The sequence below is a fragment of the Arachis hypogaea genome, chromosome 14 (assembly GCF_003086295.3).
Source record: "Arachis hypogaea cultivar Tifrunner chromosome 14, arahy.Tifrunner.gnm2.J5K5, whole genome shotgun sequence".
Lineage (NCBI taxonomy): Eukaryota > Viridiplantae > Streptophyta > Magnoliopsida > Fabales > Fabaceae > Arachis > Arachis hypogaea.
This window is the reverse complement of record NC_092049.1, coordinates 76,242,766-76,258,588: the sequence shown is the minus strand read 5'-3', so window position 1 is coordinate 76,258,588 and position 15,823 is coordinate 76,242,766. Positions and strand designations below refer to the sequence as shown.

At 39.8% G+C, this 15,823-nt stretch overlaps 1 non-coding gene across 1 annotated transcript; it reads left to right on the top strand.

Annotated features, from left to right (window-relative positions):
- The first annotated feature begins 1,456 nt into the window (after positions 1 to 1,456).
- LOC112745545 (small nucleolar RNA R71) lies at positions 1,457 to 1,563 on the top strand. Its single transcript, XR_003173466.1, has one exon. It is a non-coding gene; the product is annotated as a small nucleolar RNA R71 (small nucleolar RNA).
- Positions 1,564 to 15,823: the final 14,260 nt, after the last annotated feature.

Below are 15,823 nucleotides of genomic sequence, written 5' to 3'. Positions count from 1 at the left end.
GTCTCCCACTTTCACCAGCAAATCCTCTACTACGCCATGAGGGAACTTGAACGATCTGTCTGCCAACTGTAAGGCCATTTTTGTTGGTTTAGCCTCCTCTATTTTCATCTTCCTTATCATAGCTACTGACATCAAATTGATGCTGGCTCCTAAGTCACCAAGAGCTTTCTCCACTGTGATTTCCCCTATAATACAAGGGATCTGAAAACTCCCCAGATCCTTCAATTTTTGGGGTAGTTTGTGCTGAATGATAGCACTACATTCTTCGGTTAGTATCACAGTTTTGTTGTTCTTCCAGCTTCTCTTCTTAGTCATGAGCTCCTTCAAGAACTTGGCGTAGAGTGGCATTTGTTCTATTGCTTCAGCAAAGGGTATGTTAATTTGTAGTTTCTTGAAGATCTCCAAAAATCTCAAAAACTAGTTGTCATCCCCCTTCTTCTTTAATTATTGAGGATATGGAACTCTTGGTACGTCTGGCTTCAGTACTCCTTACCCTTTTTGTGAACTCAGAGTGGGAACTTGAGCTTCGTCCTGCTCTTCTTCCTCTTTATTTCAGTCCTCTTCTTGTGGTTTCTGGGGGGGGGGTTTCCTTCAGTTCCTTCCCACTCCGAAGGGTGATAGCCTGACACTCCTCCCTTTGGGTTGAGTTAGTATTACTGCGAAGGTTGTGGCTTGGAATTTGCTTAAATAAGTAGCCAATTTGTGTCTCTAGTTTCTTGATGGCAGCATCCTGATTCTGCATATTGGACATCACTTCTTCTCGGAACGCTTTACTATCTTGAATCTCCTTTCCTATGCCTTCAAGTAGATTCTCAATCCTTGAGAGTCTGTCATCAAATGATGGTAGATCGGGATTAGAGGTGGAAGGATGAGGTAAGTTATTTTGGTTTTGATGTGGATGTGGAGAGGTGTTGTTTTGGGAGTGTTGATATGGTCTACATGTGAAATGTTGGTGGGCTGCATTGTTGGGATTTGGCCGTCTTTGATCAAGGCTTTGGTCTTGTTGATTTTCCCACCCAAAGTTTGGGTGATTCCTCCATCCAGGGTTGTAGGTCTTGGAGTATGGATCATGGTTCTGCTAGGTGAATTCCCAATGTAGTTGGCTTGCTCCTGACTACCCTCTGCTTCTTCATTCACTCCTTCTTGGGTTGTTGATGAAGTGGCGATTCCTGCTACTTGGTTCCTCTCCATCTTCTTGGTGAGGTCAGCCAGCTGCTGGGTAATGAGCTTGTTTTGGGCCAGCAGAGCATCTACATTGTTTAGCTCCATTACTCCTCTCGTGTTCCCTCTTTCGGAAGCATAGAAGTAGTCATTCTCTGCTACAGTTTCAATGACATCTATGGCCTCCTCAATGGTCTTCTTCTTGTTCAAAGATCCTCTGGATGAATGGTCTACGGCCTTCTTTGACTCATAAGAGAGCCCTTCATAGAAAATGTGCAGCTGCACCCATTCATTGAACATATCTGGTGGGCACCTCCTTGTTAGGTCTTTAAACCTCTCCCATGCTTCATACAGAGTCTCACCATCTTGTTGCCTGAAAGTTTGGACCTCAGCTCTCAGCCTATTGATTCGTTGAGGGGGGTAATATCTTGCTAAGAATTTGTTCACCACATCTTCCCAAGTTGTCAAGCTCTCCTTTGGGAAATACTCCAGCCACTTGGCTGCCTTATCCTTGAGTGAGAATGAAAATAAGAGCAGTCTATAGGCGTCAGGATGAACACCATTAGACTTCACTGTGTCACATATTCTCAGGAAGGTGGTTAGATGTTGATTGGGGTCTTCTTGGACACTTCCTCTGAACGAACAGTTGTTCTGAACAAGGGTGATGAGCTGTGGTTTTAGTTCAAAATTGTTGGCATGGATGGTTGGCTTTTGAATGCTACTTCCACAGTTTCCTGGGTTTGGATTGATGTAAGAGCCTAAAACTCTTCTATCCTCCCCAGCATGATTTGCTCGTCCTCCTCCGCCATGGTTGTGAGCTTCTTCTTCACGATGGTTTTCCATGTTTTCTTCTATGTTTGGTTCAAAGTATTCCTCAAAGTGTTCCTCCTCTTCTTCAGCACCAACTACACGTTTTTCTCTTGCCTCCCTCCTTAGTCTAAGGAAGGTTATCTCAGGTTTAGAATCAAAGAAAGTTGAAGCCCTGCTTCTTCCCCCTGTCATACAACCAAGTACAAGCAAAGAAAATACGTGCAGAAAGTATATCTGTCAGAATTACTGTTAGTGTGAGTGATGCAATATATCAAACAGTTAGTGGGTTAGTGAAATGAATGGTAAATAACAAAGAAAAAGTAGGGGGAAGGGAAGAAATTAACTAAAACAGAAAGTAAATGACTCAAACAGAAAATTAAATCAAACAAAAATAAAATGCTCAATCTAGTTATCCTCCAATTTAATCATTGTTGATGCACAATCAATCCCCGGCAACTGCGCCATAAACTTGATGCACGGAAAACTTGTCTCGTAACAAATTTCCCTTCGGCAAGTGTACCGAATTTGTCGTCAAGTAAAAACTCACAATAGAGTGAGGTCGAATCCCACAGGGATTGATTGATCAAGCAACTTTAATTAGAGGAATGTTCTAGTTGAGCAAATCCGTATTTGAGTTGAGAATTGCAGAAAATTAAATGGCGGGAAAGTAAATAACAGAAAAGTAAATGCTAGAAATAAAAAAACTGAATGTAAATGACGGAAAGTAAATTGCAGAATCTTAAATGGGAATGGGGTAATTGCTCATAAAAGTAAATGACAGAAATTAAAGAGAATGGGTAAGATCAGAAATGGGGAGTTCATTGGGCTCAGGAGATGTTGCATTCTCCGGATCAATTTCATTTTCATCTCTTCCTCAATCAAGGCACTCATTGATCTCCTTGGCAATTTTAAGTGATCGAATTACAATTCCTTGTAATTCAATCTCTCAAATCTTGATCAATAGCCAATTCCTTGGTCAATTGCTCATGAGAAGAGATGAAGTATGGTCACTGATTATACCACATGCATTTCCCAAATCAAGTGTTGAGAGGATTATAGTCACATATCCATCCAAACCCAATTTGGTCCAGCATGAGAAAGCATTTCTAGCATGATCTCTTCATTCCTCTTTCAAGGTTCAGAAGAGATCCAAGTTTGAATAGCTTCTTTTCCAAGATAACTACCCAATTGGATGAAGATCGAAAGCTTTCAAGTAAAATCAAGAGAAAAGATAGAAGAAGAATAATGAAAACTAGTATTGATCCATCAAATTACAACAGAGCTCCCTAACCCAATGAAAGGGGTTTAGTTGTTCATAACTCTGGAAAATGAAAACAAAGATGGGGAATACATGATGAAACTAGAAGTGCTGAGAAAGTAAAATACAAAGAGTAGTTCTATGCCAAGAGGCTCCCTATAATTTCCAACTCCCAATTTAATTCAAAGCTACTCCTATATATAATACTCTTCTGTTCTTCTAGTTCGCTCTTCAAGTCTTGGGTATGGGCCTTTGGATCTTGAGTTTGAAGCACTTCTCTTCTTCATTGGGCTTGGCTTTACTTGCAGAGAGAAAGTGTGAAGTGGGCAGAGACTTTAGCTCAGGACGTTAGTGGTGTTAACGTTCAGTGAAAATATGGGTTCGAGAACGTTAGTGACAATCACCTCTTTCACTAACGTTCCTCACCAAAGTAAGAGCCACGTTAACTTCAACGTTAGTGGCACAAACGTTGCCACTAACGTTGCCTCTATGCCCTTTGCACACGTTACTGGGACTTACCTTTCCCAGTAACGTTGAGAAGTCTCCCCCTTCCTTACGTTAGAGTCCACGTTAACTTAGTTAACGTGGCTCTTTTAACGTAGGCTTGCCAACCTTCGAGAACGTTAGTGACACTTACCATTGTCACTAACGTTCCAATGTGCCCCTATTTCTCACGTTAGAGTCCACGTTAACTAGGTTAACGTGGCTTCTAACGTGGCCATGCTAGCCTTCTCCAACGTTAGTGACAAAGTTGAGTGTCACTAACGTTGGCTCATCATTCCCTTATCCACGTTAGCTTCCACGTTAACTAAGTTAACGTGGGAGTTAACGTGGCTCATACTGGCTTGTGTGGGCTCATTCCAACGTTAGTGACAATGTTGGGTGTCACTAACGTTGGCGATCACCTCCCTTCTTCACGTTAGCTTCCAGGTTAACTGGGTTAACGTGGGAGTTAACGTGGCTTATTGGGGCTTGTGTGGGTTCCTTCCAACGTTAGTGAGAATGTTTGGTCACTAACGTTGTCGACCACCTTGTTTCTTCACGTTAGCTTCCACGTTAACTAGGTTAACGTGGGAGTTAACGTGGCTTATTGTGACTTGGCCAACGTTAGTGGTAAAGTTGAATGTCACTAACGTTGGCTTCCCCTTTACTTCTTAACGTTAGAGGCCACGTTAACTAAGTTAACATGGGAACTAATGTGGCCACTTATGAGCTTGGTCCAACGTTAGTGATAATGTTTAGTGTCACTAACGTTGGCTCCATTTCCTTTCTTCCACGTTAGAGTTCACGTTAACTTAGTTAACGTGACTCTTAACGTGGACAATGATGGCTTCGAGAGCGTTATTGGCAATTACTTTTCTCATTAACTTTGCAAGTTACTCCCATTCCACGTTAGTGTTAACGTTAGTGTAACTAACGTAGCCACTAATGTGGTTCTTCTTTGCTTCCTTTGTCCTGAAATCAAGCAATAAAGTGCATCAAAGTTCTAGTCCAAGTCATGGGAAATGCAACATCCAATTTGTCATTAAATTCATGCAAAAATCCTCATGAAATCATATAAAGTGCACAATGTATGCTTGAATCAAGATGTAAGTGAATATCTACCCAAAACTAGCTTATTTCCTAAGGAAATGCATGAAACTACCCTAAAAACAGTAAAGAAAAGGTCAGTGAAACTGGCCAAAATGCCCTGGCATCAGCCGTGCGGTAGCTGTGCCTGGTATTTTTCATCCGAGATGAGAGATCCGATAGTTGATTAGCCGTACAGAAACCGTACCTGGACCATTTTCACTAAGAGGATGGATGGTAGCATTGACAACGGTGATCCACCAACATACAGCTTGCCATGGAAGGAAACCATGCGTGTTTAGCGGAGAAGACAGTAGAAAAGCAGAGATTCAGACGACAGAGCATCTCCGGAACCTCAACCTGTTCCTCATTACTGAATCACAAGTATCATTCATTTCATGTTATTTACTTTTCATAAACAAAATCATTCATATCATTTGAATCTCCTGACTAAGATTTACAGGATAACCATAGATTGCTTCAAGCCGAAAATCTCCGTGGGATCGACCCTTACTCACGTAAGGTATTGCTTGGACGACCCAGTGCACTTGCTGGTTAGTTGTACTGGAGTTGTGAAAAGTGTGATCACAATTCCCTGCATCAGCAAGCCAGTTCAACTGAGAAGGCCTGACCTCAAACCCGTGCCTAGAGGATGGTTGGAGTTCATCCAACGCTCTGTCATTCCTACTAGCAACCGGTCCGAAGTAACTATGGATCGGGCTATCATGATCCATAGTATCATGATTGGAGAGGAAGTGGAAGTTCATGAGATCATACCTCTAGAACTATACAAGGTGGCTGACAAACCCTTCACTTTGGTAAGGTTAGCCTTTCCTCATCTCATCTGTCACCTATGCAATTCAACCAGAACTGTCATAGAGGAAGACTGATGAGCGGATAATTTATACCCTTTTTGGCATTGTTTTTACATAGTTTTTAGTATGTTTTTATTACTTTTTATTATTTTTTTATTATTTTTCATTCAAAAATCACTTTCTGGACTTTACTATGAGTTTGTGTAATTTTCTGTGATTTCAGGTATTTTCTGGCTGAAATTGAGGGACCTGAGCAAAAATCTAATTCAAATGCTGAAAAAGGACTGTAGATGCTGTTGGATTCTGACCTCCCAGCAATCGAAGTGGATTTTCTGGAGATACAGAAGTATAATTTGCACGTTCTCAATTACGTTGGAAAGTAGACATTCTGGACTTTCCAGCAATATTTAATAGTCTATACTTTGCTCGAGATTTGATGGCCCAAACTGGCATTCCAAGTCAGCCTAAAATATCTTGGCGTAAAACGCCCAAACTGGCACTAGAATTGGAGTTAAACGCCCAAACTGGCACCAAAGCTAGCGTTTAACTCCAGGAACAGCCTAAGTACGAAAAAGCTTCAATGCTCAGTCCAAGCACACACCAAGTGGGCCCCAGAAGTGGATTTCTGTACTATCTGCACTTAGGTACTCATTTTCTGTAACCCTAGGTTACTAGTTTAGTATAAAGACTACTTTTAGAGATTTATTTTATATCTTTGAAATATCTTTGAAATATCTTTTGATCATCTATTGTACGTGTTTAGAGGCTGGCCTCACGGCCATGCGTAGACTTTTTTTACTTATGTATTTTCTATGGTGGAGTTTCTACACCCCATAGAATAAGGTGTGGAGCTTTGCTGTTCTTCATGAATTAATACAAGTACTATTGTTTTTCTATTCAATTCACGCCTACTTCTTCTCTAAGATATTCACTCGCACTTCAACCTGATGAATGTGATGATCCGTGATACTCATCATCATTCTCACTTATGAATGCGTGTCTGACAACCACTTCCGTTCTATCTGCAATAGCTTGAGTGTGTATCTCTTGGCCTCCTGGTTCACGACGCATTGTTGCCTCTGCTGACAATAGAGCATTCCATTCTGTGAGATCAAAGTCTTCGTGGTATAGGCTAGAACCATTGGCAGCATTCCTGAGATCCAGAAAGACTAAACCTTGTCTGTGGTATTCCGAGTAGGATCTGGGAAGGGATGATTGTGACGAGCTTCAAACCTGCGAATGTGGGGCACAAGTGACGGTGTGCAAAAGGACAACGGTCCTATTCCGACGCTAGCGGGAATCGAAAGATGATTAGCTGTGCGGTGACAACGTATATTGATTTGTTTTCATCTGAGAGGATCATACAGCTTGCCATGGAAGGAGGTAACGCATGGTTGGAAGAAGACAATAGGAAAGCAGAGGTTCAGAAGCAACAAAGCATCTCCAGACGCTTATCTGAAATTCCCACCAATGAATTGCATAAGTAACTTTATCTTATTGTATATTTTATTTATATTTTAATTATCAAAACCTCATAACCATTTGAATCTGCCTGATTGAGATTTACAAGGATGACCAAAGCTTGCTTCAAGCCGACAATGTCCGTGGGATCGACCTTTACTCACGTAAGATATTACTTGGATGACCCAGTGCACTTGCTGGTTAGTTGTGCGGAGTTGTGAAAAAGAGTTGAAATTAAGATTGTGCGTACCAAGTTTTTGGCACCATTGTTAGAGATCACAATTTCCTGCACCAAGTTTTTGGCGCCGTTGTCGGGGATTGTTTGAGTTTGGACAACTGACGGTTCATCTTGTTGCTCAGATTAGGTAATTTTATTTTATTTTTAAGATTTTTTATTTTCGAAAAAAAATTCAAAAAAATATACAAAAAAATTTTATTTTGTTCTTCAGAATTTTTAAGAATGAATTCTAGAGTTTCAGATGATGCTTTTATCGTCACAGGAGCTGGTTGATTCCTATCAATTTGGCTGTTGTATGTAATGTCCTGCTGATGCTTGGCTAGCCATGTCTAATCTTTTTAGACTGAAGCTTTAGACTAACATTGCATGATACTTGGAATTCGTATTAAAAATTTTGAATTTCTTTATTTTCTTTTTCAAAATAATTTTTGAAAAATACAAAAAAAATTCATAAAATCATAAAAACCAAAAATTTTGTGTTTCTTATTTGAGCCTAGTGTCAAATTTTAAGTTTGGTGTCAATTGCATGCTTTTAACTTTCTTTAAATTTTCAAAAAATTCATGCATGTGTTCTTCATGATCTTCAAGTTGTTCTTGATGATTGTCTTTGTTTGATGTTGTGTTTTTTCTTGTTTTGTGTCTTTTCTTGTTTTTCATGTGCATTCTTGAATTATTAGTGTCTATAGAATAAAAATTTGTAAGTTTGGTGTCTTGCATATCTTTCTTTTCTTAAAAAGTTTTCGAAACTATTTTCTTGATGTTCACCGTGATCCTCAAAGTGTTCTTGGTGTTCATCTTGACATTCAAAGTGTTCTTGCATGCATTTTTTATTTTGATCTTAAATTTTCATGTTTTGTGTCATTTTTGTGTTTTTCTCTTTCTTCATTAAAAATTCAAAAATAAAAAAATATCTTTTCCTTATTTTGCTCATTAATTTCAAAATTCTGAATTGATTTAGTCAAAAGTTTTAAAATTTGGTTGTTTCTTGTTAGTCAAGTCAAAATTTCAAATTAAAAAAAAATCTATCTTTTTTCAAATCTTTTTCAAAAATCAAATCTTTTTCATTTTTTTATTATTTTTGAAAATTTTCAAAATTGATTTTCAAAATCTTTTTCTTATTTTTATTTCATATTTTCGAAATTAATGCTAACATTTAATGTTTAGATTTAAAAATTTTCAAGTTGTTACTTGCCTATTAAGAAAGGTTCAATCTTTAAATTCTAAAATCATATCTTTTAGTTCTTATTAGTCAAGTAATCAACTTTAATTTTTAAGAATCAAATCTTTTTGATTTCCTTTTTAAATCTTTTTCAAAATAAAATTTCAATCATATATTTTTCAAAATTAATTTCAAAATCTTTTCTAACTTCTTATCTTTTCAAAATTGATTTTCAAATCTTTTTTAATTAACCACTTGACTTTTTGTTTGATTTTAAAAGTTTACTATTTCAATCATATCTTTTTTAAAACCACCTAACTACTTTTCTCTATCCAATTTTTGAAAATCACTAACCACTTTTTCAAAAATTTTTTTAATTAATTAATTTAATTAGTTTTCAAATTTTATTTTATTTCTTCTCTTAAATTTCGAATACTAACCAATAATTAAAATAAAAACAAAAATATTTTCCTTTTATTTTAATTTAAAATTTGAATTCTCCCTCTCTCATCTCTTTTTATTTATTTATTTATTTACTAACACTTCTCTTCTTCTTATAATTCGAACCCTCTCTCCCTCTCTGTGTTCGAATTCTTCATCTTCTCTCTTCTTCATTCTACTCTTCTATTCTTCTACTCACATAAAAGAATCTCTATACTGTGACATAGAGGATTCTTATTCTTTTCTGTTCTCTCCTTTTTCATATGAGTAGGAGCAAGGATAAGAATATTCTTGTTGAAGCTGATCCAGAACCTGAAAGGACTCTAAAGAGGAAGCTAAGAGAAGATAAAGCATAACACTCTGGAGAGGACCTGACAGAATTTATCGAAAAAGAAGAAGAGATGGCCGAACCCAATAACAATGGTAGAGATGCAAGGAAGATGCTTGGTGACTTTATTGCACCCTCTTCTGACTTCTGTGGAAGGAGCATCTCAATTCCTGCAATTGGAGCAAACAACTTTGAGCTTAAGCCTCAATTAGTTTCTCTAATGCAGTAAAATTGCAAGTTTTATGGACTTCCATTAAAAGATCCTCATAAGTTCTTAGCTGAATTCTTGCAAATTTATGACACTGTTAAGACCAATGGGGTTAATCCTAAGGTCTACAGACTTATGCTTTTCCCCTTTGCTGTAAGAGACAGAGCTAAGACATGGTTGGACTCACAACCTAAAGATAGCCTGAACTCTTAGGAAAAGTTGGTCAATGCTTTCTTGGCCAAATTCGTTCCACCTCAGAAGTTGAGCAAGCTTAGAGTGGAAGTCCAAACCTTCAGATAGAAGGAAGGTGAATCCCTCTATGAAACTTGGGAAAGATACAAGCAATTGATCAGAAGGTGTCATTCTGACATGTTTTCAGAATGGAGCATCATATGTATATTCTATGATAGTCTGTCTGAATTATCCAAGATGTCATTGGACCACTCTGCTGGAGGATCTCTTTATCTGAAGAAGACGCCTGCAGAAACCCATGAACTCATTGAAATGGTTGCATATAACCAGTTCATGTACACTTCTGAAAGGAATCCTGTAAATAATGGGACAAAGAAAAAAAGGAGATCTTGAGATTGATACTCTGAATGCCATATTGGCTCAGAACAAAATATTGACTCAGCAAGTCAATATGATTTCTCAGAGTCTGTCTGGAATGCAAGCTGCATCAGGAAATACTAAGGAGGCTTCTTCTGAAGAAGAAGCCTATGACCCTGAGAATCCTGCAATGGCAGAGGTGAATTACATGGGAGAATCCTATGGAAACACCTACAATCCTTCATGGAAGAATCATCCTAATCTCTCATGGAAGGATTAACAGAAGCCTAATCAAGGCTTCAATAATAACAAAGGTGGAAGAAACAGGTTTGGCAATAGCAAATCTTTTCCATCATCTTCTCAGCAACAGATAGAGAATTCTAAGCAGAGCCACTCTGACTTAGCAACTGTAGTCTCTGATCTATCTAAGACCACTCTCAGTTTTATAACTGATGCAAGGTCCTCCATTAGAAATTTGGAGGTACAAGTGGGTCAGCTAAGTAAAAGAGTTACTGAACTCCCTCCTAGTACTCTCCCAAGCAATACAGAAGAGAATCCAAAAAGAGAGTGCAAGGCCATAAACACGTCCTACATGGCCGAACTTCTAGAGGAGGGAAAGGCAGTGATTTCCAGTGAGGAAGACCTCAATAGACGTTCACTGGCCTTCAAGGAGTTCTCTAATGAGGAACCAAAGGAATCTGAGGCTCATATAGAGACCATAGAGATTCCACTAAACTTGCTGTTTCCATTCATGAGCTCTGATGAGTATTCTTCCTCTGAAGAGGATGAAGACATTGTTGAAGAGCAAGTTGCTCAGTATCTAGGAGCAATCATGAAGCTGAATGCCAAGTTAATTGGTAATGAGACTTAGGAGGATGAACCCCCGTTGCTCATCAATGAACTGAATGATCTGGTTCAACTAAAATTACCTCAGAAGAAATAGGATCCTGGAAAGTTCTTAATACCTTGTACCATAGGCACCATGACGTTTAAGAAGGCTCTGTGTGACCTTGGGTCAAGTATAAAACTCATGCCCCTCTCTGTAATAGAGAAACTAGGGATCTTTGAGGTGCAAGCTGCAAGAATCTCACTAGAGATGGCAGATAATTCAAGGAAATAGGCTTATGGACTTGTAGAGGATGTCTTGGTGAAGGTTGAAGGCCTGTACATCCCTGCTGATTTTATAATCCTAGATACTGGGAAGGAAGAGGATGAATCCATCATCCTAGGAAGACCCTTTCTAGCCACAACAAGAGCTGTGATTGATGTGGACAGAGGAGAGTTAGTCCTTCAAGTGAATGAAGACTACCTTGTGTTTAAGGCTCAAGGATCTTCTTCTGTAACCATGGAGAGGAAGCATGAAAAGCTTCTCTCAATACAGAGTCAAACAGAGGCCCCACACTCAACTTATAAGTTTGGTGTTGGGAGGCCAACATCAAGCTCTGAGTCTGTGTGAAGCTCTTTAAGAGCTTCACTGTCAAGCTATTGACATTAAAAAAATGCTTGTTGGGAGGCAACCCAATGTTATTTAATTATATTTATTTATTTTCCATTGTTATTTTATGTTTTCTTTAGGTTGATGATCATGTGAAGTCACAAAAACAACTGAAAAATCAAAAACAGAATGAAAAACAGCATTAAAAATAGCACACCCTGGAGGACAGGCTTACTGCTGTTTAAACGCCAGTAAGGATAGCAAAATGGGCGTTTAACGCCCAGCCTGGCAGCATTCTGGGCGTTAAATGCCAGAATGGGCAGCACTCTGGGCGTTTAACGCCAGAAAAGGGCTGTCTGGCACAGGCTGGCGTTTAATGCCAGAAATGGGCAGCAGAGTGGCGTTTAACGCCAAGAAAGGTAGCAGAGCTGGCATTAAATGCCAGAATTGGCACAAAATGGGCGTTTGAATGCTAGAATGGTGCAGGGACTCAAATTCCTTGACACCTCAGGATCTGTGGACCCCACAGGATCCCCACCTACCCCACTTCTTCTTCTCTCCTCTTCACACCTTTCCATAACACTCTTCCCCATACACCCTTGACTAATCACCTCAATACCTCTTCCCCAAACACCATTCACCTATCAAATCTTACCCTCTTCTCCATACTCTCTTCACCACTCACATCCAACCATCCTAAAATCCCACTACCTCACCATTCAAATTCAAACCATTTTCCTCCCAAACCCTCCTCTTCATGACCGAACCCCCCTCTCTTACCCTATAAATATCCCTCCTCACTACCTTCAATTTCACACAACATACACACTACAACCAACCTTGTTTCTCTTTCAATTCACAAATTAATGCAAGTACTATTGTTTCTCTTTCAATTCATGCTTACTTCTTCTCCAAGATATACTCTCATACTTAATTCAGTTAAGTCAGAATGAAGGGGTGATCTGTGACAATCACCCACTATCTTCGTTATTTACTTAGCCAAGATCCGCGTGCCTGACAACCACAAGCGGTCTACATGATGTTCAACGTAGTCATTGGATGACAGCCGGAGTATAGTCTCTTGGGTATCTGATCCACGGATTTGACTTGCCTCTCCTGACAACAGAGCATTCGAATCCGTGAGATTAGAACCTTCGTGGTAGAAGCTAGAACCAATTGGCTGAGATCTGGAAAGTCTAAACCTTGTCTGTGGTATTCCGAGTAGGATCTGGGATGGAATGACTGAGACGAGCTTCAAACTCACGAATGTTGGGTGCAGTGACAGTGTGAAAAAGGATAGAGAGATCCTATTTCGACACAAGTGAGAACCGATAGATGATTAGCCATGCGGTAGCTGTGCCTGGTATTTTTCATCCGAGACGAGAAATTCGACAGTTGATTAGCCGTACAGAAATCGTGTCTGGACCATTTTCACTGAGAGGACGGATGGTAGGCATTGACAACGGTGATCCACTAATATACAGCTTGCCATGGAAGGGAGCACGCATGATTGGATGAAGACAATAGGAAAGCAGAGGTTCAGAAGCAACAAAGCATCTCCAAATGCTTATCTGCAATTCCCACCAATGAATTACATAAGTATCTTTATTTTAATTTATGTTTTATTTATCTTCCAATTATCAAAACTCACAACCGATTGAATCTGCCTGACTAAGATTTACAGGATGACCATAGCTTGCTTCAAGCGGGCAATCTCCGTGGGATCGACCCTTACTCGCATAAGGTTTTATTACTTGGACGACTGTTCCGAGTGTTACCTGAAACTGTAGGTCGATCTCAGATGAGATCTTCTGTGCTGGTCGGTGATGATATGTCCGACTTGTGGGTGGTGGCTGGAGCCGTCGTGTTCGACTTGTTGGACTTGTTGATGATGCTGATCCTTCGTCACCGGAGGGTGGTGGTACCTGCAAGGGACTTCGATGCTTAATTTAGCAAGGGTATTAAGCAGGTTTTTAGTAGAATCAGAGTATGAGTTATACCTGGGTGCTCCAATGTATTTATAATGTTGTAGAGTGATCTTTCGGGAGATAAGATAGTTATCTTATCTTATCTTATCTTTGAGTGGAGTCATTTTATCTTCAAGGGAACTGCCCTTATCTTCTCTAGGCTTGGGCTGCCTTTGGATTTGGGTCGTGTTCTTTTGTTTGGGCCCTCTTGGGCCTCAGTAGTGATTTGGCCGAACTCTTTTAAAGAGGTCAGGTAGTTTTGACCTGAAGAGGTCGGTCGATTCAGCCCGGGTCGGACAGCTCGACACAGGGTATGAATAGTGCCCCTGCTTGAGCGTGGTCTTCCTTTTGAGGTCGAATCCTGGCTTAGGACTTTAATCCTAGAAGCCAAGCTCGAGTATTGTCGATTTCTTCTTTGTAGAGTTTTCCTTTGAATACGGAGCGTTTTTTCTTTTCCTCCTCTAATTTTGAAAACACGCGTTCCTTGCCTTGGAAACGTGCGAGGGTTTTTAATGCCCCATTAATTCCTTAATGTTCCGTTTCTTTTGCCTCCTGCTTTCTTATTTCATTTTGAATTACACCAAAGCTTTCTCTTTTCTTTTTCTCTTTCTCTTGCTTGCTGTAACTTCCCCCTTTCTCTTTTATTCTTCTGTTTCATTTGTGACTCTTCGTTCTCTTGGCCCCCAGTTTTCACGTTTTTGTGCTCTCCTTGGAAGTGATCGTTGGTTAAAGCTGTAGGGGATGGATCTTCTCAAGTTCCACCTAAGAAGCCGATTTTGAGCTCTACTGGGCCGAGGAGGATGATTCCAACTCCTCAGGTCTATTTGGTTGATCCTCCCCCGACTTCTGCCGCTACTTCTTCTACTGCTGGCCCTTCTCCAAAAAGACAGAGGACCATTGAGCCTTTCAATTTAGATGCCCCTGAATTTGATGCCGTTGGTTTTGTCGATCAGCAGATTGCTCCTTATGGTGTTGTTCCTACTGACGATGTCTCTCTTCTTTGTCATTTGGACTTTATCACTCGGAACAGTATTAAGATGGCACATGTGGGGGCGGCTTTATATCGAACTGCCCAGGATCTTCCCATTCATGCTACAAAGGCTTTTATGGATGAGGCTGAATCGGAGTTTGACAGAATCAAGGGGTTGAAGGAGGAGCTTGAGGTGAAGGTGTGGAAGCTGGAAAAAGAGTTGGAGGGTGAGAAGACTCGGGCTACTGCTGCGGTAGCTTCTGCGAACTTGGCTGAGGAGATGGCACTGAAGCATAAAGAGAGCTATGTCCTAACTTATGGGGAGATGATAGAGCTCAAGCAGAGGTTGGAGTCTGCTCAGGCTGACTATACTGAGCTCCAGGGTCATCTTGTAGGTAGCGTGAATGCTGCTTATGAGAATTTGAAGGATCATGTTCGAGTTCTTGCGCCCGAGCTCGACCTCACCCTATTTAGCTTGGACAACATTATAAAAGATGGTAAGATTATCCCTAATGACCCTGATGATGATGATGTAGATGTAGACCCCATCCCGTGCTGTCTGCCAAAGTCTCTGTCGCCCTGGCTTCTACAACTCCTAATACTGAGGTCGACCATCCCGAGTCTAATCCTGATGTCCGAATTTTGAACCGAGATGATGGGACTGTAGATGCAATTCCTACGAAGATCATCTATCCTTCATCGACTCAGGGTGCTGCTCCTGATGATAACCTGGATCTTTGATAACTTTTATTTGATGTTTTGTACAGCCCGGTTTGTGGGCTTTTTGAACTCTTATTTTGTAGATGGTGTTTTACTTAACTTCGGATTTCTTTGTTTCTTTTCTTTTAGCAACTTTATTTTGGAAAAACAAAGTAGTTTTTCAAGCTTCTTGGGGTCTACTTCAGGCGGCCTCTTGATTTTGTTATTATAGTAACTTTGTTTCTTTTATGATATGCTTGTTTGCATCTTTTTGACACTTTCCTAAGGTTTGGAGTCTTGCTGTCTGACCTCTTTTGATTGTCTTTGTGCTTTATTTCCTGCTTTAGTTGAAGCTAGCTTTGTTCAACTAGTCTTCTTCGCATTCTTTCATACAATACTTGTAGATTGTTTTTACTGAGGTCATGGCTTTCTGGGTCCGACTTGAGTCCCTTATAGCGCATGCCTTCTGTCGACAGACTTCTTCATCTCGGTTCGTTCTAAGTTATTTCTAGTAATTTATTTTGACCTCTGTCGGGTCTCTTTGATTACTTTCTATAACTTTTATAGTTTGTCGGGCCAATTTCATTATGTCAGTCCCTTCTAAGTTATTTCTAGTAATCCATTTTATTTGGACCTTTGTCCGGTCTCTTTTATGGATTACTTTTTATAACTTTTGTAGTTTTTCAGGCCGACTTCATCATGTCGGTTGATGAGTGAATTGTTGTGGTGGTATAGAATTTTCTCAACTGAATGAA